Source organism: Pseudophryne corroboree, chromosome 5 (assembly GCF_028390025.1).
Source record: "Pseudophryne corroboree isolate aPseCor3 chromosome 5, aPseCor3.hap2, whole genome shotgun sequence".
NCBI lineage: Eukaryota > Metazoa > Chordata > Amphibia > Anura > Myobatrachidae > Pseudophryne > Pseudophryne corroboree.
Genome location: NC_086448.1, coordinates 309,632,689 through 309,658,977, shown reverse-complemented (window position 1 = coordinate 309,658,977; position 26,289 = coordinate 309,632,689). Strand labels below are relative to the sequence as shown.

At 45.4% G+C, this 26,289-nt stretch overlaps 1 long non-coding RNA gene across 1 annotated transcript; it reads right to left on the bottom strand.

The window, feature by feature from the left end:
- Positions 1 to 9,774: 9,774 nt before the first annotated feature.
- On the bottom strand, positions 9,775 to 10,376 carry LOC134929008 (uncharacterized). The gene is made up of 4 exons (XR_010178203.1): positions 10,340 to 10,376; positions 10,192 to 10,246; positions 10,032 to 10,110; positions 9,775 to 9,873 (listed from the first exon to the last, which is right to left on the bottom strand). It is a non-coding gene; the product is annotated as an uncharacterized LOC134929008 (long non-coding RNA).
- Positions 10,377 to 26,289: the final 15,913 nt, after the last annotated feature.

The window sequence follows — 26,289 nt, the reverse complement described above, 5'->3', positions numbered from 1 at the left end:
AACTACAAACAGTTTTTCCTGAATCAGAAGAATTAAATGACGTGTGTGATGAAGCGTGGGTTGCTCCTGATAAAAAGTTGATAATTTCAAAAAAGTTATTGGCATTATACCCTTTCCCGCCAGAGGTTAGGGCGCGCTGGGAAACACCCCCTAAGGTGGACAAGGCGCTCACACGCTTATCCAAACAAGTGGCGTTACCCTCTCCTGAGACGGCCGCACTTAAGGATCCATCAGATAGAAAGATGGAAGTTATTCAAAAGAATATATACACAGCAACTGCCTGGATGTGCAGTGCTGGAGTAGTTTGGTCAGAATCCCTGATTGAAAATATTGATACCCTAGATAGGGACAATGTTTTACTGTCGTTAGAACAAATAAAGGATGCATTTATCTATATGCGTGATGCACAGAGGGATATTTGCACACTGGCATCTCGGGTGAGTGCTATGTCCATTTCAGCCAGAAGAGCCTTATGGACACGACAGTGGACAGGCGATGCGGATTCAAAACGTCACATGGAGGTTTTGCCGTATAAAGGGGAGGAGTTATTTGGAGTTGGTCTATCAGACTTGGTGGCCACGGCTACTGCCGGGAAATCCACTTTTTTACCTCAAGTCACTCCCCAACAGAGAAAGGCACCGACCTTTCAACCGCAGCCTTTTCGCTCCTACAAAAATAAGAGAGCAAAGGGCTTGTCGTACCTGCCACGAGGCAGAGGAAGAGGGAAGAGACACCAACAGGCAGCTCCTTCCCAGGAACAGAAGCCCTCCCCGGCTCCTGCAAAAACCTCAGCATGACGCTGGGGCCTCTCAAGCGGACTCGGGGACAGTGGGGGGCCGTCTCAAAAATTACAGCGCGCAGTGGGCTCACTCGCAGGTAGACCCCTGGATCCTGCAGATAATATCTCAGGGGTACAGGTTGGAATTAGAGACGGATCCTCCTCATCGTTTCCTGAAGTCTGCCTTACCAACCGTCTCTTCAGAAAGGGAGAGGGTGTTGGAAGCCATTCACAAGCTGTACGCTCAGCAGGTGATAGTCAAAGTACCCCTATTACAACAAGGAAAGGGGTATTATTCCACTCTATTTGTGGTACCGAAGCCGGATGGCTCGGTAAGGCCTATTCTAAATCTGAAGTCCTTGAACCTCTACATAAAAAAGTTCAAGTTCAAGATGGAGTCACTCAGAGCAGTGATAGCGAACCTGGAAGAAGGGGACTTTATGGTATCCTTGGACATCAAGGATGCGTATCTACACGTTCCGATTTACCCCGCACACCAGGGGTACCTCAGGTTCATTGTTCAAAACTGTCACTATCAGTTTCAGACGCTGCCGTTCGGATTGTCCACGGCGCCTCGGGTCTTTACCAAGGTAATGGCCGAGATGATGATTCTTCTTCGAAGAAAAGGCGTATTAGTTATCCCATACTTGGACGATCTCCTAATAAGGGCAAGGTCCAGAGAACAGCTGGAGACAGCTTTAGCACTATCTCAAGAGGTGCTAAGACAACACGGGTGGATTCTGAATATTCCAAAATCCCATTTAATCCCGACAACTCGTCTGCTGTTCCTAGGAATGATTCTGGACACGGTTCAGAAAAAGGTTTTCCTTCCAGAGGAAAAAGCCAAGGAGTTATCCGATCTGGTCAGGAACCTCCTAAAACCAGGAAAAGTGTCAGTACATCAATGCACAAGAGTCCTGGGAAAAATGGTGGCTTCTTACGAAGCAATTCCATTCGGCAGATTCCATGCAAGAATATTCCAAAGGGATCTGTTGGACAAATGGTCAGGGTCGCATCTGCAGATGCACCTGCGAATAACCCTGTCACCAAAGACAAGGGTGTCACTTCTGTGGTGGTTGCAGAAGGCTCACCTATTAGAAGGCCGCAGATTCGGCATTCAGGATTGGATCCTGGTGACCACGGACGCCAGCCTGAGAGGCTGGGGAGCAGTCACACAAGGAAGAAACTTCCAGGGAGTATGGACGAGTCTGGAAAAGTCTCTTCACATAAACATTCTGGAACTAAGAGCAATCTACAATGCTCTAAGCCAGGCGGAACTTCTCCTGCAAGGAAAGCCGGTGTTGATTCAGTCGGACAACATCACGGCGGTCGCCCATGTAAACAGGCAGGGCGGCACAAGAAGCAGGAGTGCAATGGCAGAAGCTGCCAAGATTCTTCGCTGGGCGGAGAATCACGTGATAGCACTGTCAGCAGTGTTCATCCCGGGCGTGGACAACTGGGAAGCAGACTTCCTCAGCAGACACGATCTTCATCCGGGAGAGTGGGGTCTACATCCAGAAGTCTTCAACATGTTAATAGACCGTTGGGAAAGACCAATTGTAGACATGATGGCGTCTCGCCTCAACAAGAAACTGGACAAATATTGCGCCAGGTCAAGAGATCCACAGGCAATAGCTGTGGACGCACTGGTAACTCCTTGGGTGTACCAGTCAGTGTATGTGTTTCCTCCTCTGCCGCTCATACCAAAGGTATTGAAGATCATACGGCAAAGAAGAGTAAGAACAATACTAGTGGTTCCGGATTGGCCGAGAAGGACTTGGTATCCGGAACTTCAAGAGATGCTCACGGACGAACCGTGGCCTCTACCTCTGAGAAGGGACCTGCTACAGCAGGGTCCCTGTCTTTTTCAAGACTTACCGCGGCTGCGGTTGACGGCATGGCGGTTGAACGCCAGATCCTAAAAGGGAAAGGCATTCCAGAAGAAGTCATTCCTACCTTGATTAAGGCACGGAAGGAAGTCACCGTGAAACATTATCACCGCATTTGGCGAAAATATGTAGCGTGGTGCGAGGATCGGAGGGTTCCGACGGAGGAATTCCAACTGGGTCGTTTCCTACATTTCCTGCAATCAGGATTATCTATGGGTCTCAAATTGGGATCCATTAAGGTTCAAATTTCGGCCCTGTCAATATTCTTCCAAAAAGAATTGGCCTCTGTCCCTGAGGTCCAGACTTTTGTCAAGGGAGTACTGCATATACAGCCTCCTGTGGTGCCTCCGGTGGCACCGTGGGATCTAAATGTAGTTTTAGATTTCCTCAAATCCCATTGGTTTGAACCATTGAAAAAGGTGGATTTGAAATATCTCACATTGAAAGTGACTATGTTACTAGCCCTGGCCTCTGCCAGGAGAGTATCTGAATTGGCGGCTTTATCTTATAAAAGTCCTTATCTAATCTTCCATTCGGATAGGGCAGAACTGCGGACTCGTCCGCATTTTCTCCCTAAAGTGGTATCAGCATTTCATCTGAACCAACCTATTGTGGTGCCTGCGGCCACTAGCGACTTGGAGGACTCCAAGTTGTTGGACGTTGTCAGAGCCTTAAAAATATACATTGCAAGGACGGCTGGAGTCAGAAAATCTGACTCGCTGTTTATATTGTATGCACCCAACAAGTTGGGCGCACCTGCTTCTAAGCAGTCGATTGCTCGTTGGATTTGTAACACAATTCAACTTGCACATTCTGTGGCAGGCCTGCCACAGCCTAAAACTGTAAAAGCCCACTCCACAAGGAAGGTGGGCTCATCTTGGGCGGCTGCCCGAGGGGTCTCGGCATTACAACTCTGCCGAGCAGCTACGTGGTCGGGGGAGAACACGTTTGTAAAATTTTACAAATTTGATACCCTGGCAAAGGAGGACCTGGAGTTCTCTCATTCGGTGCTGCAGAGTCATCCGCACTCTCCCGCCCGTTTGGGAGCTTTGGTATAATCCCCATGGTCCTTTCAGGAACCCCAGCATCCACTTAGGACGATAGAGAAAATAAGAATTTACTTACCGATAATTCTATTTCTCGGAGTCCGTAGTGGATGCTGGGCGCCCATCCCAAGTGCGGATTATCTGCAATACTTGTACATAGTTATTGTTAACTAATTCGGGTTATTGTTAAGGAGCCATCTTTAAGAGACCCTTTCTGTTGTCATACTGTTAACTGGGTTTAGATCACAAGTTGTACGGTGTGATTGGTGTGGCTGGTATGAGTCTTACCCGGGATTCAAAATGCCTCCCTTATTGTGTATGCTCGTCCGGGCACAGTACCTAACTGGAGTCTGGAGGAGGGTCATAGGGGGAGGAGCCAGTGCACACCACCTGACCTGGTAAAGCTTTACTTTTTTGTGCCCTGTCTCCTGCGGAGCCGCTATTCCCCATGGTCCTTTCAGGAACCCCAGCATCCACTACGGACTCCGAGAAATAGAATTATCGGTAAGTAAATTCTTATTTTTGAACAACTCTCAGCTCACAATATTGTTCACCAACATAGTTTAAAGACTGGCTGACTAAACTAAGCAACAGAGCAGTGGCACAAACACACAAATTTAAAACAATCCAACACAGAAATTTACTAAAAATCGTGTGTGGAATTTCATATCATTGCTCAAAAGGAGTAGTAGTTAATAAACAGCGAAGAAAAAAAACCCTAAACCATGTGTAAAATAGCAACAGCATATGTGGATGCCACTTACACAAGTGCACATGCTCCTAGCAGATGCCTAATCTCAGTGCCCAATCTGTACCTCAATCCTGGAGGCCTTGAGCCACTGATGACTGGCACTGTAAAGGGTAGCTGTGCCATGTAAAGGGTAGCTCCCCAAAATTTCCCCAACCATAAAAACAGAGTTCCGTACATGCGGGATACAGTGCAGAATACTTTGGGACAGACAGTTAAATATTGAGCGTGTTACAGTGTAGGACACACAGTGTAGGTCAGATACAGTGCAGGTTGGATACAGTATTAAAAAACAAGGATGAGTCGAGGGTCACACTAGTAGACACAACAATATGTGTAATAAGAGATGTGTGGGTTCCGATTTACTCAGTTCTTAACGCCAATAGCCATTCTTAACAGCCGTTCTTAATAGCCATATTAGCTATAAAAAATATGTGACATCCGAGAGCCAATAATATGCCGCTTTGAGATCCGGGTAAAACCGGGTAAATCTGCACATCTCTATTCCATTGTATATAAACCAATGTGGAAACTGTCTTAAAGTATGTGATTAATGTCATTGTATGAGTCATAACAAGTACTAATGCCAGTATGTCTGAGTCATCATTTGTATCATCTCCATTGGTAAATAAGGGCCTAATTCAGACATGATCGCAGCAGCAAATTTGTTCTCTAATGGGCAAAACCATGGGGGCCTTTCTGACCCGATCGCACGCTGCAGTTTATCGCAGCAGTGCGATCAGGTCAGTACTGCGCATGCGCCAGCGCCGCAGTGCGCAGATGCATGCCAGATGGCTGAAGGCCATCGTTGCCTAGCGATCGCCTCTGCCTGATTGACAGGCAGAGGCGGTTGCTTTTTGGAAGGGGGCCGCAGTCCGGCCAATGCAGGCATGGCCGGACCGTTGGGACGGGCCACGGCGGCTGCGTGACGTCACGCGCAGCCGCTGCGACCCGGGCAGTGAAGAGGTTCTCCCAGCCATCCGCTGAAGCTGCGCTGGCCGGGAGGTACTCCTGAAATGCAAAAGCATTGCCCCTGTGCGATGATTTTGCACTTCTGTGGGGGACGGGGGGGGGGGGGGCGGCACTGACATGCGGGGAGGATTAGCCCTGTGCTGGGCGCATGTCTGAGCGCCTGATTGTAGCTGTGCTAAATTTAGCACAGCTACAATCAACTCAGAATGACCCCCCATGTGCACTGCAGGGGGGGGTGGACGGACAGATATAACATGTGCAGAGAGAGTTAGATATGGGTGTGGTGTGTTCAAACTGAAATTTAAATTGCAGTGTAAAAAATAAAGTATTTACCCTGCACAGAAACAAAATAACCCACCCAAATCTAACTCTCTCTGCACGTTACAGTATATCTGCCACCCCTGCAGTGCACATGGGGGGTCATTCCGAGTTGATCCCTCGCTAGCTATTTTTTGCAGCGATGCGATCAGATAGTCCCATCCTATGGGGGAGTGTATTTCCGCTTTGCAAGTGTGCGAACGCTTGTGCAGCCGAACGGTACAAAAAAGTTTTGTGCAGTTTTGTGCAGTTTCTGAGTAGGTCTGAACTTACTCAGCCGCTTCAGCCTGTCCGGCCCCGGAATTGACGTCAGACACCCACCCTGCAAACACTTGGACACACCTGCGTTTTCCCAACCAGTCCCTGAAAACGGTCAGTTGACTCCCAATAATGCCTTCTTCCTGTCAATCTTCTTGCAATTGGCTGTGGGAATGGATTCTTTGTTAAATCCATCACCCAGCACTGATCCGCTTCGTACCCGTACGATGCGCCTGTGCATTTCGGTGCATACACACGCGCAGTTTTGCAGAGTTTTGACCTGATCGCAGCGCTGCAAAAAATAGCTAGTGGACAATCAGGTCAGAATGACCCCCATGGTTTTGCCCATTAGAGAACAAAATTACTGCTGCAATCAGGTCTTAATTAGGCCCTAATTCAGCAGCAATGACTGAAAGGATGCATGGGATGTGTATCTGTCACTGTGGCAGAGCATCCCATAGATAGCACACACATGAATATATAAACATTTAGTAGTGCTGGGAGACATTAGTATCATCAGCACAGCTTTACTGTATATTGGTTACATTTCAAGGTAAGCTGGAGGTGGCAGACGTGAGTCCTACCACTCACTGAATGCCTATGGTCACATGGAAGCACACAGGTTATTGCACCAACATATCACAAAAATGCACATTAACACATAGGGTATACCTCATTCAGTGCGGATTGCAATTGGGATTGAACGCACACTTGCAAAGACTTCTAAACAAACCCACTATCTCATGAAAACAAAAAAGAAGACTCTTGTTTGGGTGCACACTTAATGTTAGTCAGAAAAAATTGATAGAGAAGTAGATAACAGAGTAAACTTTATTGGATATGTTTTAAAATGGACAGGTATATCCAACAAAGACAGACAACACTAAAGACAAACAATATTTAGGGTTAAAATTCTAAATTCAAAGGCTGTGGTCCATAGCACGTGACTATTGTTTCAATTTATTCATGATATTTTAGACCAAAACATAAAAAATTGTCGATTGGGGCCAAAATAGTAGGCCAGTTGTGGATAAACCAACGTGTGTAATCCTAAATAGCTGTTGAGATATAAATTGTATAAATTATATCTTGTTACAATTACTGTAAATTATCTGCAGAGTGTCCCAATAAGTAAACAGCATATAGCAATGCTATAAAGATTGTTGCCATAGGCGTATTGGATTGGAGCACTGGTTAGTTAGTCTGAGATCTATGGGAGGAAAAGCAAGTGATGAATCTGCTGTCAATGTTAGCCACAGAGTATATTCATCCTTCAGTGTTCTACTAAACTTGATATTTCCAGGAGGTCTCCTATCCAAGTACTGACCAAGCTTAGCTTCCAAGATCGGACGGGGTCATGCATCTACAGTGTGGCATGATAGTAGATCACTCAATTCGTTCCCACTCCGAGATCACTGATGAGGAATCACAGAGTAAAAGAATAGTGTAGGTTAAATCAGAGGGGAAATGCTAGGATGGATCTGCTTCCATCATTAGGCAATAGCATGAGCAGCAAGACCTTGTATCCCAGAAGTCAGCTGGTGATAGTCCATATAAGGACAGGTAAGTGGTGAGTATATAGAGCTAAAGCACTCCAATCTCATCAGCTGTCAAAGGAGCAGATACAGCAAAACATAGTAGGAAGTAATCTGTTCAAAAAAATGTTACCACAGTGGGTAATCTCATATTTATGTATTATAGTGTGCCCAGGCTGGATATCGATACCTGTGATCTACTATCTAACCATACTGTAGATGCCAGACGCTGTCTGATCTTGGAAGCTGAGCAGTGTTGGGCTTGGTCAGTACTTGGATGGGAGACCTCCTGGAAATACCAAGTTTAGTAGAACCCAGAAGGACGAATATACTCTGTGCCTAACACGGACAGCAGATTCACCACTTACTATTCCTCCTGACAGATCTCAGACTAACTAACCAACCAGTGCTCTGATCCAATATGCTTATGGCAACAATCTTTATGGCTTTGCTATATGCTGTTTTACTTATTGGAACACTCTGCAGATAATTTACAGTAATTGTAACAAGCTATAATTTATACAAGGGAGTCATTATCTCAACAGCTATTTACAGTTACACTTGTGGGTTTACCCACAACTGGCCTACTATTTTGGCTCCAATTATAATTTTTTTATGTTTTGGTCCAAATTATCATGAATAAATTGACACAATAGTCACGTGCTATGGACCACAGACTTTGAATTTAGAATTTTAAACCTAAATATTGTTTGTCTTTAGTGTTGTCTGTCTTTGTTTGATATACCTGTGCATTTAAAACATACCCAATAAAGTTTACTCTTTAACCTACTTCTCTATCAATTTTTTCCGACTAAAATGAAGTGTGCACCCAAACAAGAGTCTCCTTTTTCTCCTCATGTAACATAGTTATTATAACCACTGACTCAGGGTGCACCACCAACTTGACTATATCAGGGGGATTCCCTTTGACTGTCAATCCTGGTCTCTATATTTAATCTCATACTATCAGCAACAGACTGGTGAGGGATCTTCTGCTCATTTGACCAAACCCACTATCATGTCTGCATAAACAACAACCCCATTGCAAATATAGCCCACACCCATTGCACGCATAACTACAAACGCAACATTGAGTGATGTCAGCACAAACCATTGTAGTTTGTCCTGAGCAAATCACTGCATGTGCTAGTCATTAACTTCACACCTAGTGATTGCTAATGGATTACTAATCAAATCATTAATTACATGGAGAACTGTTTAGGCAAAGAATTTGCAAAGTAGCATTAATAAACATAAGAATAATTGTGTATGTATACTGTGGAGTTTTATTATATTTTCACACATGCCCACTTGCAAATAATTGCAGATAATTCCATTCAGCTCAGAATCAGGCCCAAAATGTAATGCCATTCATGGTCAGCATTGTTTTCATCATGCCTAATATCTCAGGCAGGGACTTGTGTAAAAAATCAGTGCTGATTTAAAACCTTTATTTTCAGTGTACTACTTGAGAATATGTGCATTCCATTAAGCTAGATATTGTCCATTAATGCAGTGTGCTCACTGTACTGTGTTCATGTACAGTATATTAGAAGGTGAGACTTGTATTCTGGTGATCACAGGGGCTTCCCTAATATGTCTAGACTGGATGTTTGAACCTTAACCTTATTGATCACATGAAGTCTATGAGAACAGTAGTTATATACAGCTGGTTGTAATTAGGTTTAATCTCTCTTACATGCATGTGTTTTTTCTACAGGAAAAAGTCTTGTAATCAGACTTTGACAATCTTAAATACTTTTCCTAACCAAAAAAAAAAAAAAACAATTGCAAAAAACTGTCTTATTATGTTATCCCAGTATGTATATTCTTAAATTAAAATGTACTTTTGTCAGATTGAAAAGTTTAATTATTCACTCCTTCAACCTGGAAATAGTTATATGAAAGGCAATATACAGTCTAGAGCAGTGAGGCCAGTGGTCAGCCTGTCTTACAGCGGCAACAAGGGCATTCTGACGTAAACCTGACATGTCAGTCAGTAAACCTTGACATGTCAGTCAATCAGTCTCAGAGTTTCACTCAGGGGTTGGATTTTTATGGGAGAGAGGAGGATCATGTGTATATATCTATATATATATTTATTTCTGCGAGTATCCTGTCCGTGGTGGTGCCACATAAATATAAGCAGTGTCCAATCGAATGGGGGTGCACTCTACAAAAACAACTTCTTCAACGTAAGTCAATAAGATAAAAGTTTATTTCAGTCAAAATTCAGGCTTGTAGTAGTCAATGTTTTGATCGAATTCTCTGAATCTTTATCAAGACCAGCCTATATGGCAACAACTTTAAAGATACATCCATAGAATAACTATAGAGGGATAAACATGAAAAGAACACAATCAGTCTCCCAGTCCCCTAAGCACTAAAATCAAGTCACCCTTAAACACATGTGAAAAAAGGTAATAGAGCAAACAACACCTAAATGGACACTAGTGCACAACACCATGTGACAATATCACTACTTACAAAAATCAATGGCAGGCTCACAAGATAACAAGGAGAATTTTAGATATCACTCCCTCATCCTATTTCAATAAATCAATCACTGTAATAGAAAGGTAGGGTGTAAGGCACTATACAGACCTCACATTCATAATAAAATTGTCCAAAGATAGAAGGTACTCACAGAAAAGGTGTATCAGCAAGTGTAACATAGCAGATCAACGGGTTGAAAACTCAAGCTGCAATCACAATATGAAATAGCATGAATAGAGTCAAACATAATGACAACAGTAACCAAAAGGGCATTAGTCACAACACAATTGCATACTCACAGCGCTAGGGCATATCAACCTCTGGATCATAGTAGAGCCACGCTAAGAACAGCAGTCCATCTCAACCTTATATACCCTGATACAGGAAGTGCAGGGTGCTACACGAAAACGTGACCACCATTCACACTACAACCTACCCGTTTAACAGCGCTAAATAAGACCCCTTTTCCACTAGCTCAAAAAACACGGGTAAATGCACGGGGGCGCGCATTTACCCGTGTTTTTTGCAAGTGGAAAAGGGTAAACCCGGATCAAGTGACCCGTGAATCCTACCCGGCTATTTACCTGGGTAGGACACGGGACTGATCCGGGTAGGGTTGTAGTGTAAACGGGAGCCGTGTCGATGCGACACGGCTCCCATTTACACTGTATGGAAGGGCGGCGCTGGGAGATCATGTGATCTCCCTGCGCCGCCCCTGCCGCGTCACTAGAAGCGTCACCAACCCGGCATATGCCGGGTTGTGACTGCTGATGGGAAAGGGGCCGAGCACGGGTCGCAGCAGGGGGCAGCTCCCGTGTCAGGCTCCCGGCTGCGACCCGTGCTCGTAAGTGGAAAAGGGGCCTGATAAGAGCTATTCACCCCTTAGGAGTATCCACAATCAGTAGAAAGGGGAAAAAAACATTGAAGTAGTGCAAATTAAAGCCGCTCGCTCCCACGACCGGAAGCGGCATGCTTTCCAACAACCGGAAATAAGACGCGGCTTGCATTCCAGGCACCACTCAAAGCACGCCTGGACAATGCATACGGACACAAGACAAGCCAAGTGATGTAAACACACCCTTTTCACAGGGGTAACCAGGCAACTTAGCGCCGATGCTAAACATAGACAATAACACGATTAAATGAAATACATTCTTAATCAATGTAACAACTGGTTAGACACAACTCCAATAGGGATAATAAATCCATCTGACGCTACCTAGAGGCTCTATACAAACAAAACCAAGAAGGGCATGTATTCAGCGCACAAAATGAAAACAGGAATAAATGTGGAAACAGGCAAAGCTGTGCCAGAGACCCAGGAGAACTGAACATGACATCTGTTTAATAAATGAAGACAGAGCAGAATGAAAAAATATATATATATATTAGTGATGAGCGGGTTCGGTTCCTCGGGATCCGAACCCCCCCGAACTTCACCCATTTTACACGGTTCCGAGGCAGCCTCGGATCTTCCCGCCTTGCTCAGTTAACCTGAGCACGCTGAAACGTCATCATCCCGCTGTCGGATTCTCGCGAGATTCGTATTCTATATAAGGAGCCGCGCGTCGCCGCCATTTTCACTCGTGCTTTGGAGATGATAGCGAGAGGACGTGGCTGTGTTCTCTCAGTTTGTGTTCAGTGTGCTGCAAATATCTGTGCTCAGTGTGCTTGCAAATATCTGTGATCAGTGTGCTGAAAATATCTACGTTCTCTGCCTGAAAAACGCTCCATATCTGTGCTGCATTGTAGTATATAGTAGGAGGACAGTGCAGAATTTTGCTGACCACCAGTATATATATAGCAGTACGGTATAGTAGTCCACTGCTCTACCTCTGTGTCGTCAAGTATACTATGCATCCATACCTGTGCTGCATTTTAGTTGTGTGCAGTATATAGTAGGAGGACAGTGCAGAATTTTGCTGACCACCAGTATATATATATAGCAGTACGGTACAGTAGTCCACTGCTCTACCTCTGTGTCGTCAAGTATACTATGCATCCATACCTGTGCTGCATTTTAGTTGTGTGCAGTATATAGTAGGAGGACAGTGCAGAATTCTGCTGACCACCAGTATATATATAGCAGAACAGTACAGTAGTCCATTGCTCTACCTCTGTGTCGTTAAGTATACTACAAAAGTTCAGTAAAATTACCCAAAAATCAAAATTAAAAGCGTCTGATAAGAAGCGTAAACTTGCCAATATGCCATTTACGACACGGAGTGGCAAGGAACGGCTGAGGCCCTGGCCTATGTTCATGGCTAGTGGTTCAGATTCACATGAGGATGGAAGCACTCATCCTCTCGCTAGAAAACTGCAGTGCCACTCCTAGATGGGCCAGGTGTTTGTGTTGGCCACTTGGGTCACTTAGCTTAGCCATCCAGCGACCTTGGTGCACCTCTTTTTTTCTTTGCATCATGTGCTGTTTGGGGACTATTTTTTGAAGTGCCATCCAGTCTGACACTGCAGTGCCACTCCTAGATGGGCCAGGTGTTTGTGTCGGCCACTTGGGTCGCTTAGCTTAGCCATCCAGCTACCTCATTGCGCCTCTTTTTTTTCTTTGCATCATGTGCTGTTTGGGGACAATTTTTTTAATCTGCCATCCTGTCTGACACTGCAGTGCCACTCCTAGATGGGCCAAAAATAATATTGTGAGGTGTTCAGAATAGACTGGAAATGAGTGGAAATTATGGTTATTGAGGTTAATAATACTATGGGATCAAAATGACCCCCAAATTCTGTTTTTGAGGGGTTTTTGTAAAAAAACACCCGAATCCAAAACACACCTGAATCCGACAAAAAATTTTCAGGGAGGTTTTGCCAGAATGCGGCCGAATCCAAAACACGGCCGCGGAACCGAATCCAAAACCAAAACACAAAACCCAAAAAATTTCCGGTGCACGTCACTAATACATACACATACTTTTAGAACTTATAACGCAATTGAAAATCTCCTATATAAGTGCCCAGATCTGTCACTCTGTGACTGTGTGGCTAACGCTGGGCGTGGCTAGGAGCTCTCATTGGGTTAGAAGCAGGTCTATCACACCCAGCCCACAGCTGATTGGGTGAGAAACACCCTCCCACACAGGTTACATCCAATGGGAGGCAATGTCCTTTGGCTGCTGTGTCTTCTCAGAGCAGGATTAACAGTGGGGCTGATGGAGCTGCAACTACAGCTCCACACACCAAAATAGGCCCACTGCATCTGCAGCAACATACCCTCCAACAATTTCCACATAAAAATTAGAGATGAGCGGGTTCGGTTTCTTTGAATCCGAACCCGCACGAACTTCACTTTTTTTTTCACGGGTCCGAGCGACTCGGATCTTCCCGCCTTGCTCGGTTAACCCGAGCGCGCCCGAACGTCATCATGACGCTGTCGGATTCTCGCGAGACTCGGATTCTATATAAGGAGCCGCGCGTCGCCGCCATTTTCACACGTGCATTGAGATTGATAGGGAGAGGACGTGGCTGGCGTCCTCTCCATTAGAATAGATTAGAAGAGAGAGAGAGAGAGAGAGATTGTGCAGACAGAGTTTACCACAGTGACCAGTGCAGTTGTTGTTAAGTTAACTTTTATTTAATATATCCGTTCTCTGCTATATCCGTTCTCTGCCTGAAAAAAACGATACACAGCAGTCACACAGTGTGACTCAGTCTGTGTGCACTCAGCTCAGCCCAGTGTGCTGCACATCAATGTATAAAAGCTTATAATAATTGTGGGGGAGACTGGGGAGCACTGCAGGTTGTTATAGCAGGAGCCAGGAGTACATAATATTATATTAATTTAAAATTAAACAGTGCACACTTTTGCTGCAGGAGTGCCACTGCCAGTGTGACTAGTGGTGACCAGTGCCTGACCACCAGTATAGTAGTATATTGTTGTATACTATCTCTTTATCAACCAGTCTATATTAGCAGCAGACACAGTACAGTGCGGTAGTTCACGGCTGTGGCTACCTCTGTGTCGGCAGTCGGCACTCGGCAGGCAGTCCGTCCATCCATAATTGTATAATTATATACCACCTAACCGTGGTATTTTTTTTTCTTTCTTTATACCGTCGTCATAGTCATACTAGTTGTTACGAGTATACTACTATCTCTTTATCAACCAGTGTACAGTGCGGTAGTTCACGGCTGTGGCTACCTCTGTGTCGGCAGTCGGCAGGCAGTCCGTCCATCCATAATTGTATTATAATATATACCACCTAACCGTGGTTTTTTTTTCATTCTTTATACCGTCATAGTGTCATACTAGTTGTTACGAGTATACTACTATCTCTTTATCAACCAGTGTACAGTGCGGTAGTTCACGGCTGTGGCTACCTCTGTGTCGGCAGTCGGCAGGCAGTCCGTCCATCCATAATTGTATTATAATATATACCACCTAACCGTGGTTTTTTTTTCATTCTTTATACCGTCATAGTCAGTCATACTAGTTGTTACGAGTATACTACTATCTCTTTATCAACCAGTGTACAGTGCGGTAGTTCACGGCTGTGGCTACCTCTGTGTCGGCACTCGGCAGGCAGTCCGTCCATCCATAATTGTATTATAATATATACCACCTAACCGTGGTTTTTTTTTCATTCTTTATACCGTCATAGTCAGTCATACTAGTTGTTACGAGTATACTACTATCTCTTTATCAACCAGTGTACAGTGCGGTAGTTCACGGCTGTGGCTACCTCTGTGTCGGAACTCGGCAGGCAGTCCGTCCATCCATAATTGTATTACAATATATACCACCTAACCGTGTTTTTTTTTTCATTCTTTATACCGTCATAGTCAGTCATACTAGTTGTTACGAGTATACTACTATCTCTTTATCAACCAGTGTACAGTGCGGTAGTTCACGGCTGTGGCTACCTCTGTGTCGGCACTCGGCAGGCAGTCCGTCCATCCATAATTGTATTACAATATATACCACCTAACCGTGGTTTTTTTATACCACCTAACCGTGGCAGTCCGTCCATAATTGTATACTAGTATCCAATCCATCCATCTCCATTGTTTACCTGAGGTGCCTTTTAGTTCTGCCTATAAAATATGGAGAACAAAAAAGTTGAGGTTCCAAAATTAGGGAAAGATCAAGATCCACTTCCACCTCGTGCTGAAGCTGCTGCCACTAGTCATGGCCGAGACGATGAAATGCCAGCAACGTCGTCTGCCAAGGCCGATGCCCAATGTCATAGTACAGAGCATGTCAAATCCAAAACACCAAATATCAGAAAAAAAAGGACTCCAAAACCTAAAATAAAATTGTCGGAGGAGAAGCGTAAACTTGCCAATATGCCATTTACCACACGGAGTGGCAAGGAACGGCTGAGGCCCTGGCCTATGTTCATGGCTAGTGGTTCAGGTTTTTTGGAAGGGACATCCTGCGTGACACTGCAGTGCCACTCCTAGATGGGCCCGGTGTTTGTGTCGGCCACTAGGGTCGCTAATCTTACTCACACAGTCAGCTACCTCATTGCGCCTCTTTTTTTCTTTGCGTCATGTGCTGTTTGGGGAGGGTTTTTTGGAAGGGCCATCCTGCGTGACACTGCAGTGCCACTCCTAGATGGGCCCGGTGTTTGTGTCGGCCACTAGGGTCGCTAATCTTACTCACACAGCTACCTCATTGCGCCTCTTTTTTTCTTTGCGTCATGTGCTGTTTGGGGAGGGTTTTTTGGAAGGGACATCCTGCGTGACACTGCAGTGCCACTCCTAGATGGGCCCGGTGTTTGTGTCGGCCACTAGGGTCGCTTATCTTACTCACACAGCGACCTCGGTGCAAATTTTAGGACTAAAAATAATATTGTGAGGTGTGAGGTATTCAGAATAGACTGAAAATGAGTGTAAATTATGGTTTTTGAGGTTAATAATACTTTGGGATCAAAATGACCCCCAAATTCTATGATTTAAGCTGTTTTTTAGTGTTTTTGGAAAAAAACACCCGAATCCAAAACACACCCGAATCCGACAAAAATAATTCGGTGAGGTTTTGCCAAAACGCGTTCGAACCCAAAACACGGCCGCGGAACCGAACCCAAAACCAAAACACAAAACCCGAAAAATTTCAGGCGCTCATCTCTAATAAAAATAGCTACAAATTCAGAAAAGGGGCATGGCCACGGGTACAGTGGCGTGGCCACGCCCCTTTCCATATACTTTCAATGAAAGTTTGGAGAGCCAAACATTGGTACAGACCATAAAAAAAGGTACTGTACCTGCCAAAAAGGTACAGCTGGAGGGTTTGCCACTGCATCTGCAGCAAGTCTCTGCGCTGTAGATAGGGGAAAAAAATCCCTTTACTGCAGTGTCCTATGGGGGTCATTCTAATCTGATCGCTCGCTGCAGTTCATCGCAGTACAGCGATCAGGTCAGAGCTGCACATGCGCAGGTGCCGCAGTGTGTCGGCACATGGCTGACAGCCGACGGCTGTCATTGCCTAGTGATCACCTTTGGCTGATTAACAGGCAGTGGCGGTTGCTGGGTGGGAGGGGGTGGCATGGCGGCGTTTGCTCGCCGTTTTGTGGTTGCGGTCCAGCCAATGCAGGCATGGCTGGAGGTGGGCGGGCCGAGGCGGCTGTGTGACGTCACACGCAGCCGCTGCGTCCCAGGCAGCGACGAGTAACTCCCGGCCAGCCGCAGGAGCTGCGCTGGCTGGGAGTTACTCTTCAAGTACAAAAGCATCGCCGCTGTGCTATGCTTTTGTACTTGTGGGGGGGGGCGCCGCTTGACATACGGGGCAGACTTGCCCTGTGATAGTAGCTGTCCTATGTCCTGCTGCCAGTCCGCCTGCCCCCTCCGGCATCAACAATCCCCACTCCCTAGCTGCGGCTGGAACAAAAGCTGTGCGGCCTCCGGCATAGATGTGTACGAAAGTGGCGCAGCAGAAGGCTTTCATAGCCCTCCCAGCACTGCATACTCTCAGAGCCCCGGAGCCTCCTTTGCGCGTGATGTCACAGAAGTGCCTCCCCCCGCCACAGCCACGCACAGATCCCCAGAGGCCCTGACATGCAGGGCGGACTTGCCCTGTGCTGGGCGTCCCCCCGCATGTCAGTGTAAGTGATAGTAGCTGTCCTATGTCCTCCTGCCAGTCCACCTGCCCCCTCCGGCATCAACAATCCCAATTCCCTAGCCACGGCGCACGTGGAACAAAAGCTGCTGCGGCCACCGGCATAGATGTGTACGAAAGCGGCACAGCGGAAGGCTTTCATAGTCCTCCCAGCGCCGCATACTCTCAGAGCCCCGGAGCCTTCTTTGCGCGTGATGTCACAGAAGTGCCTCCCCCCGCCACAGCCACACACAGATCCCCAGAGGCCCTGACTCTGCAATACAGCACCTGGCCGGCCGGCCTGGAAGCCCTGAGATGGCTAATGTAACGGATACAGTGGGTGATATTGCGGAGGGTAATGTCTGGATGCTGACACTGACACTGCACAGCACACTCACCTTTTACATTGATTCAGCTAACAATACTGATTGGCTGCTGTGTGAGTCTCCGGGAGAGCCACTGCCAAAGGGAGGACAGCTGCCTAGCTGCTTCCAGGAGGAGAAGCATTACCCGCACCTCCCCCACTCGCAGTACCTCTGGGCCCCATCCGCTGCACCCGCACACACCCCTCCACCACCCACAGTGGCTCCGGACCCCCTCCCCCCACCCGCAGCACTCCTGCACCCGCCCCACCCGTGGCACCCCCGCACCCGTGGAGGCTCCGGAACCCCACCCGCAGAACCCCCCCTCCCCCACCACCGCCCCAGCCTCTCCCACACCCACACCACCCCCACAACCACCCCTCCCCCACCCGCAGCCCCCCCGACCCCATCTGCGTCTCCCCCGCATCCGCCACTCCCCCAACCACAGCACCTACTAGGTGGTTCATCAGACACTGCGTGCATTGTTCACGCCGTTGCAAGGGGCTACGACCCCTTAACCATCGCACGTCCTTTGTCCGTGCAATATTTAACCACTCACACAATTATGATTGGAGGTAATACTCCATATAATACAACTATTGCATGCCACAAGAGCGTGCAAGGGTTAAGGGGGCATAGCCCCTCACGACGGTGTGAAGTCGCACGTAGGGCGCGATGAATCACCTAGTAAATTAGTAATAAATATATATCTTATCTAAGTAAACAGCATGACCTCTGTTATCATAGTCAAAATAGTAATATATAGTCAATACAAAAGAAATACTGTATATAGCATGTGTCATAAGATGTACATATACATACATTAAAGTGCGATTGAACAAAATTGGTGACTGTACAACGGGTTACAGAAAATGCATGACAAAGCATACACAAGAAGCTGAATATATTCAAACAATTACTCAAAGAAAAATAGTCATTGAATTATATTCATTAAGCCCTTTGGGCGACACTGTATTTAAATGGGAGATCCAGAAGCTTTCTCATTTCTTAAGAGCTAACAATCGATCCCCTCCAGTTGGTAATGGGGGGACCCAGTCAATGAGCATACATTTCAGATTGGAGACCTGATGACCATTGGTAAGATAATGGCGGGCCACCAGTTTATCCATGATGCCTATTTGTAGGGTCGCCATAATGGTTGTACGATGATTTGCCATGCGCTCCCTAAAACACCTGGAAGTTAAACCTACATAGTACAGCCCACAAGGGCATGTGAGCAGATAAATGGTAAAATCCAATTTACAGTGTAGATCATCCTTTTTCAACTGGTGTGTCGTGGCACACTAGTGTGCCGCGACCATTTGCTAAGTTTGCCGCCAGTGTGCACACCACACAGACCAACATCAGCCGCACAGATCTGCTGCCGCGTGCCGCCAGCCAGACAGACCTGCCACTGGCCACCAGAGACCCGCCGCCCACCAGACAGTCCTGCAGCCAGATATGTAAGCCTGCTCGCCCAGCGATGCACTTCCATTCTGCATCATTCAGCCCATGACCTATGAGTCACCATAGGTCACGGGCCGGATGTCGCGGAACGGAAGTGCCGCGCTGGCTGAGCAGGCTTACATATCTGGCTGCTGGGGGACTGTCTGGCACCACATGTCGCATTCCCGCTCTACCGCCCACCCACTCACTCACACACTGCTGGTCCGTGCTGCCTGGTGCAGTCCCAGCTCCTCCCTGAGAGTTTTCACATTTATTAAAGCATGAGAAGTTATTATGGGGGCTGGGGGCAGGTGTGTGGCATTACTATTGGGAGGCAGTTGTGTGACATTAACATGGGGGGAGCTGGTGTGTGGAAATATGAGGGGCATGTGTGTGGCATAACTAGGTGGGGGGCAGGTGAGTGGAATTATTAGGGGGAGGGGTGGGTGTGTGGCATTACTGGGGGGGTCAGGTGTGTGGCAATCAGTAGCGGCACTTTGCCACGGGCAAGCAGGCTTTTTTCCCGTGGCGCCGCTACCCAGAGGGCGCTGCCACCGCCGTGGCAAGAGCCGCTACTAATACACCCTCTGGCTCCCGGCTCCCCCCTCCCGGCTGCTGCAGGCGCACGCAGCCAGCATCTCTGACTGATGCTAGAGGTCAAAATTGACCCCTAGTGTCAGTGCAGCGCTGCTATGGGAGAGACGTCATGACATCTCTCCCATAGAGAGGAGCGGGCGCCCGGAGAGAGCAGCAGCGGCAGAAGCAGTCTGGAAACAGGAGTGAGGCTGGTAAGTATTGGTTTTTGTTTGTTGTTTTTTTAGGGTTTCAAAGCGGCGCTACTACAAGGGTCACATATTGGGGGCACTACTACAGGGGGCACTGCCACTGGGGGCACAGCTACAGGGGGCAAAGCTACAGGGGGTACAACTACAGGGGCACATACAGGGGGCACAGCTACAAGGGGCACAGTTACTGGGTTCAAATCTACAGGGGGCATAACTACAGAGGGTACATTCTGGGGGCACTGCTACAGGGGGAACAGCTACTGTGGGCAAATCAACTGGGGGCACAGCTACTGGGGGCACAACTACAGGGGGCACAGCTACAGGGGGCACAACTGCAGGAGGCACTGCTACAGGGGGAAAATTAACTGGGGGCACAGCTACAGGGGGCACAACTACTGGGGACACAGCTACTGGCGGCACAGCTACTGGAGGCAAATCTACAGGGGGCACATACTGGGGGAACTGCTACAGGGTGCAAATCAACTGGGGGCACAGCTGCAAGGGGCACAGCTACTGGGGGCAATACTACAGGGGTCACATACAGGGAGCACTGCTACTGGGAGCACAGCTACAAGGGGCACAACTACAGGGGGCACTACTAAAGGGGCACTGCAACAGGGGGAACATCTAATGGGGGAAAATTAACTGGGGCACAGCTGCTGGGGGTACAGCTACTGGGGCACAACTACTGGGGGCACAGCTACAGGGGGGCACAAGTACAGGGGAATAACTGTGGGCATGCCCCATCCCCATGAAGAAGCCATGCCCCTTCACTATGAAGAAGCCACACCCCTGTTTTGGGGCTCGCATCCTCAACGTGCACCAACTGTAGGTGGGGCACCACAGGAAACTTTTGCCCTGGGTGCCACAAGGTCTAGAACTGGCCCTGGTGGCAATAATATGGTGTATGGTGGGAGCTGGTGTGTGGAAATATAATGAGGGGCATGTGTGTGGCATTACTATGGGAGGGAATGTGTGTGGAATTAAAGTAGGGGGCATGTGTGTATAATTACACTGGGGGGAGGTGTATGGAATTACAATGAGGGACATGCATGTATAATTACTCTGGGGGGGCAGGTGTGTGGAATTACAACCATCAATTCTCGGACAAGAGACATCATGAGACATCACCAAGCACAGGTTTTCCACTGATATTCTTATGTAAGTACAACCTATTTATTTCTACTCATTTTAAGAGAAATAATAACAAATATTTATCAACATATATTAAATATATGTTGATATTTGTTATTATATGTAATATATTTGATTAAAAAAACTGATGGTGTGCCTTGGCAATTTTTAAATCTTGTTTAGTGTGCCACAATTTTAAAAAGGTTGAAAATCACTGGTGTAGATGGTATTTAATTTTTATACTCTTGCCAGAGTGGGGGTGTGGGAACGAGTGACCTGTGAGGAGAGATCTACATGTTGTACAATTGCCACAGGAAAAGCAGCCTGGTCTATTGCGCATAATTTGGATGGTACTCGATTTAACTTCTGGTGTCAGTGTTGGTCTGCAAAGGATAAAACTGTCCAGTGTCTCCGCAATACTTTCTGAGTATGCTGTGAGTAGTTGTCAAACTTAGTGGAGTAAATCATTTGATTTTTAGTCCCTAAACTTTTAGGACTGTTTCCCAAAAATATCTTCCTAGCCTTCTGAAGACATTTACGAATCACCTTTGGTGTATATCCACGCTCACCAAATCTTAACCTCATCTCATTCAATTGGAGTTCCCTGGTATGCGCATCACTGTTGATGCGCATAACCCTCAATAATTAAGAGACTGGCAGGTTGTCCTTCAAAGTCGGTGGGTGAAAACTGTTGGCAAGCAACATTGTATTTCTGTCCATGGGGTTTCTAAGTAAGGACGTAACCAATTTGTCCCCCAAGCGATTGATTGTAACATCCAAACAAATTGATCTGATGATCAGATGTCTCATAGGTTAATTTAATAGGGCAATTGAGCTGATTGATTTTTTTCCACCATCTCACCAAAGGATTCTTTAGAATCATCCCGAAGGATGAATAAATCATCAATGAAGCACTTATATAAGTGGATCATGTGGCCAAATTCAGGAAAAATGTATCTATTCTCAAATCGCGTCATGTAGATGTTAGCGTAAGAGGGCGCTAGATTGGAGCCTATTGCTGTTGTGGACTGCTGTATAAAGAAAGACTCATTGGGGGAGATTCAAATGTTTCAAAAGTCAGTTGGGAGTCTCTATTAGACAGGAAAAAACAGACACCCAACCAACTTTTCAAACATTTGAATTCCACCCATTGTATTTAAAGTGGTTTAAACTCAATACAAGACCAGTTAGTTCCAAGATGTATTCAGTAGGTATGACAGGATTAGGGTCAGCAACTAGTGTCTCTTAATGCCTCCAAACCATCTTGGTGTGGAATCCCTGTATAAAGTGATTGCACATTCATGGTGGCTAGGAGAACATCATCAAGAGGTCCCTCAATCTGTCTTAATTGTTGTAAAAAGTCCACTGTATCATGAATATAACTATTGCTCATGGAGACATATGGTTGCAGTATATGATCAATGTACTGGGCCACAGTTTGTAAAAGTGATCCTTCAGCGGTTATTATTGGTCGCCCAGGTGGTTGGATTAAGGATTTATGAATCTTGGGGGGCGTATAAATAATTGGACATCTGGGCTGCTCAACTTTCAGAAACTCTAAAATGTCCTCATCGATCCAACTGCTTTCAAGGCCTCTCTTAAGGCATTTGTCAATATTGTTCTTAATTCCTGGAATAGGATTCCTATCAACCTTCCAGTGGGTGTTAGAATCGGCTAACTGCCGATTAATTTCCACATCGTAGTCAGTCCAATCCTGGACAACAACGGCTCGGCAATTGTCAACGGGTCGCATCACTAGAGAGGTGTTAGATCGTAGTCGGTTCAAGGCTGCTCTCTCTTCAACCGTTAAAATATCAAACAAACGGGGAGGAGAAATTGTACGTATATCTTTATTTACAAGCCTAAGAAAGGTCTTTTGACTGGGATTGTTAGAAGTAGGATCGAATTTGGATGCTCTTTGGAAAGGTTTCTTACTCTCCATATTGCCTTTATCAGCAAAGAATTCCTTCAGACGGAGATTCCTCCCAAATTTATATTGGTCAACCGTGCCCTGAAAAGATTGATGGTAAAAGGTAGGCACAAATGAGAGGACTTTTGCCAGGAGGCTCAATTCTGATTGGTCAAGGGTCATACCGGAAAGGTTAAAGACACTTTATATAGATGTGTCCACATACATCTTTGCTACATCCCGCCATGTATTGTATAAATATATATATATATATATATATATATATATTTTGGTTTCACAAGCATCACTTTGCTGCAGAGTGTAGGGTACCACTGCAGTGCATTTTTTTCATAGTACGTAATGCTTGGTCTCACAAAGTATGTTGTGAAGTACATAGTACGCAAAACCGACTAACAATTGTTTCAATAGCACTTTTAATATTCTCCTTCTGTTCATCTAAAGTTTGTGCTGTAAACTAGCCCCACAGAGGAAAAAACATACGTACTGTAGATAAACCAGGAGAACGTGGGTAGCAGAAACTTTAGTGGACTGTCTGTTCTTCAGTGATCGCATTATGAACACGAACCAGTGAATTAATAGATGTGTGACAAGTTGCTCCATCCTGCTGGATTAAGCAGTTCTGTTCATTTGCAGTTAGCTGTGTGTACAATTCTGAGATACACCTGTGTGTCTACAGTCGTGTCAAAAAAATACTGGACCTACTATACGATTTACAGAAACAGCACAGCATACCCAGACTTTTTGTTTGTGTAGTGGTTTCTCATACAGCTGATGAGGATTTTCTGTGCAAGGTCAACAATCCTGTTAAAGGATTGTGTAAGGCTATGCCATCTCCACAATGAAGAAGCAGCGGAACCTTGGGCAAGTGCCCCAATGCTCCCACTACGAGCGGGGGGGCCTAGAAAAGTATGGAAGAGGAGAAGGGAGAGGGATAAAGCAACTGGGAAAGGGTGGGTTGGAGCCACGATAGAGTTGGGGGGAGGAACAACAGAGAGTGCGTGGGACTGACCATTCAGGATCTAGAGCCAGGTGATGTTTGAGGTCACCTATACTATGCTGGGTCTGTTTTATTGTGGTTAAATATAGGTGTGTTTTATTTGTATAAGTGGCAAAATCAGATTTCATGAAATGGCAGGTGGAGGGACTTTAATAAATTTTAGTGGAAAAAATGAACACTGGATAAAAAAATGGACTCCTGGTCTACAGGAGTATAGATCTAGAGGCAGACTTAAGTGCTTATTTATCAACATTTAGAAATATCCCCCAAAAACAACTGTTTTCAGGCAGTACCCCCAAATATGAAGTTTCTCTTGAATGTATCTATGGGGGAGATATATGCTGCCATCCCCTGTTTTCAACTGCAGAAGTAGCCCATAGGTGCTCCAATGCAATCACTATACATTTATATATCCCACAGAAGGACTCCTAGCTAAACCCCAGAAATTATATTTATCAGGTCAAAAACTTGATAATTAATAAATGGCCCCTTAGGCAGACGTGCTCAGCTTTTCTTGGGATACTTGACAGCTTGTTAAAAGTAACTTAAAATAACTGTTTCCTGTACTGGTAGAAAAATTGATTTTAAAAAATCATGTTCTTTAAATATTTACTGATATAAGAGCTTACTTTGTTTAAGTGGACATACATTAGAGAAATTATTTTGTAAATATTTACAGACATTATGGGATCCTTGCTGAGAACTTATAGAGATCAGAGGACACTTGATAAAAGATTCAAACAGGATACCAGTAATAACACATCGTGGATAAAGACCGTCCAACTGGCAGTCACTAAAATTGGACACCTATGTAAATATGTCCATGGGAATAAAGCAGCACTGTCCTGGGAATACCAAAACACATATGAATCCTGATCATACCTTCCCAAATTCTAATATATAGTAAATGTGGAACTTACGAAGTGTGTAAGCAGCACATAGGTAAACAGTATTTTCAAACATATAAAATAGGGCTCATGAAACAAATAATATGCATAGTTTATTTAATAGAGATAAACAAGGATATATAAGAAATTCTGCATTACAATTATAATTCTACAATAATTATACAAATTCTGGTAAAACAATATTACACCAACTACACCCACCATATGACCATATGACATTAGGCCCATTACACCCACCATATGACTAAATGCTATGCATAGATAAGACTTCAGTCAAATCTCTGATTCAGAACTACTGCTATTGTACTATGTGTATTTGAGGTTTGCATTTTTTTTTCTCATTTCTATTTATATATTTATTTTATTCTTTTATTTTGGCTTTGTTTATCCCCATAATATGAGTATTGTGTAATTCTGAAGATGTCTTTTTAAACAAGTACATATCAGAAAAACAATGTCTGGGTAATTAGATAATCAGTCTATTTGGTATCCTATTTGGGTTAAGGCACCATCTACTGTGACATATACAGTAACAAGTCATTGTGGAGCCCTATAAATTCATGAGGCCACAGATTGAGTGGTTTTGAGAAGACAGCTATTATCTGCAAATTAAAATAGAAGTTAGTGCTTCTAATGCATGAGTATAAGTTCTATATTAATAATATACAGTTTAGATATAATTTTAGTACCATTTTAGAAATTATCTATTTGGTAGTGTATATCACTATTTGTAGGTAAAGGAAAGCAAAGTTATGCCGTATAACAGTTTTGTGACTTTCTGTGAAGACTGGGAGCAATCCCAGGCTTACGTAACTAATATTCCTTTCACAAATAGCCTTTCAACCTAGTATATTGCCAAGGCTTGCATCTTGACCTGAGTCTCAGCTATATCTGAACAGACCCGACCTGGATTTGCTGTCCCGGGTCCATGACCCTGCTCAGTACCAAGGTTATTCTCAGGATGAACCAGGATGCCTGCAATCCTAAAGGCAGGACCCAGGTCATGCCTCACAGGAGTTTATTGGCGAACACAGTAGTACTTGGAGATTACATCATCTCCAAGCATCCACTTTTAGACAGAAGACCCAGGTCACTGGAAGACCTGGGTCCTGTGTGAAAATAACCATGGTCCATCATCCAGGAGTGAAAGGAGGTAAAAACTGAAACCCTGGTTTCCACCCATATTCAGCATCCCAGGTCTGAAATGAGTTAAAGCCGGGGTTTACGCATTAAAGGGGTAGTAGATGGATGAGTGATGAATAAAGTAGAGAAATATTAGAAAACACTACCTAATGTATAAAAATATATGAAATATAGCAGACATATTGTGGTCTCTACTAGAGGAATTCATACATAAGAAGGGGGGAAGGGGGGGGTGACGACAGATGAGCGTGAGAAAGATGGGAGGGTGTTAGAGATGAGAGATAGACAGGAAAAGGGAGTTGGGACAGAGTTAAGAGAGAGACAGATGGGGTGGCAAAGATAAGACAGATGAGGGGACAGAGATGAGAGAGTTGGAAGAGAGACAAACATGAGATAGATAAGGAAACATGGAGGATGGTTGATAGCTATGAGAGGGAGAGAGGGACAGATGGGGACAGCAGTGAAACAAATGGGGTGGGGACAGAGACTATGAGAT